Source organism: Tenrec ecaudatus, chromosome X, assembly GCF_050624435.1.
Source record: "Tenrec ecaudatus isolate mTenEca1 chromosome X, mTenEca1.hap1, whole genome shotgun sequence".
NCBI lineage: Eukaryota > Metazoa > Chordata > Mammalia > Afrosoricida > Tenrecidae > Tenrec > Tenrec ecaudatus.
In genome coordinates, this window is record NC_134548.1 from 29,771,265 (window position 1) to 29,773,090 (window position 1,826).

Here is a 1,826-nt window from a genome sequence, read left to right on the forward strand (position 1 = left end):
AAGTTTACATAACCGTGCTAAAACAGCCTTCCCTCCAACGTATCAACATCTAAAGACTAACAAGATACAGGCAAATATCTAATTTAGCATAGAGAAGAGAACAGAACCAAAGTAGTAGACACTGGGTTCCCTCTAGCCCCACCCAGTCAGCCCCCACTGAGAGTGCTGACTGCCCTCCTCCAGCACAAAGAGCAGGCCTTACACTTCACCAAGCTGAGAGGAGTTGCTGGTCAACTCCTTGTTGTTGTTGTTGTTTATTTAATCATTTTATTGGGGGCTCATTCTCCTTTATAGCTTGGAATTTGCTTCTCCTGTCATTTCCTCTTCCTTCAAAGCCTCTTCTTACCAGTATGGGAAGGTCGTGGGTTCAGCGTACTTGATCTTGGCCCCAAACTCTGAGACTTTCATCTTGGTGCTTTCACTGTAGGCTCTGGGGCCCCACAGGAATTCCTAGCAAGGAGGATGACTGTTGGTCTGCTGCCAGTCTCCCAGGTGCTTTAGATTCACAAAATCCTGTGTGATGAGTTTCCTAGGTTCCCCGTGGCTGAAGTGCCTTTTTTTTCATCCTAAATCCGCACCTTATTTAGGAATTCCCAGATACCCACTTCACTGACGCAGTTTCCCTTCATGAAGATCACTCCCAGGAGAGTCAATAGGAGACCTGTTTGGGGTAAACCCCTTCCACAGAGCATCCCATTGTTAAGGCGGTCCATTATGCTGACAACGGCATAGGCCTGCTTAGTGCAGTCAACTTCCTTTAAGTAGATGCCAAAGACCAACTCAATGCTGAAAGAAGCTCTCTTGAAGATCTCAGGGAAGTGACATTTATATTTTGTGTGCACAGTCTACAAAAGGTCACTCTTCCTAATGGTCTTTTCTCTTTTATACGTTTGAATCAGGAATTTCAATGAAATTAGCACCTTCAGGGTTAAAGTATTTGTGCTGGACTGCAGACTGGCTGGTTTGCACTGGGAGGAATGTTCGCCCTTTACATATTTTTTTCTTGGGATCCCCATAACCTCCTTTTCTGGACATGCCTGGAGTAGTAGCAGTGGATGCACTCTCCAAGGCCCTTGGAAAGTGCTACCTTGATTCCAGAAGGAGAAAGGGAAGCGGAGGATAACGCTTCAGATGCTGTTTCCATGGCCTGAGGGTCTCTGAGGCTTTGGGTCTCATCTTGTACCCTCTGGTTCTTCTCAGCTGCACAGAGATTACTCTTCCCACCTCCAGGCATAATGGCTCTGATCAAATAGGGTATCAGGAATGTTAGCTAGACAACAGTTGATGCAGGCACCCTGGAAAAGAGAGAAGCATTAGCACAATACATGGAGAGATACCATTAAGCTTTAAGAAGGTGCCCTCTAAAGGTTAATTTGAATGTACTGATTTAGAAGCCTACAGGGAGTCCCCCAAAGGCTACCCCCCTCAGTACCTGCTCCCAGCTGCAGTAAGCCACCAAACAAGAGGATTCTAATGAAACCCAGAGAAGGAACTGGGCAGATCTATCAGTTGAAGTAACCCTTCATTTTTATCAGAGATGAAAGAGCCTCTTCCAAAGGGGGGGCTCCACAGTTCTGTAGAGGGGCTTGTCTGGTCCACAAATGGAGTGAGCCTACACTTCGTGTCCAAAAAGTGTGTGTGTTCTGGGGAGGGATCAGAGGGTCTAGCCCTGAGGGAGGAGCTGTCTCAAGTGTAAACAGTAGGCTCTCCAGTGAGGCCCCGGGCTGGTCAGGTCTGAATCCCCTTCTAGGGACTTCATTCAGGGAGGTCTGATTGAGTCAGATTCCGGGCAGCACAGTTCAGATAGAGATTACTGTGAGGAACCT

General features: G+C 47.2%; 1 pseudogene; it reads right to left on the minus strand.

Annotated features, from left to right (window-relative positions):
• Window positions 1-288: 288 nt before the first annotated feature.
• On the minus strand, window positions 289-1,016 carry LOC142433245 (melanoma-associated antigen B3-like; annotated as a pseudogene).
• Window positions 1,017-1,826: the final 810 nt, after the last annotated feature.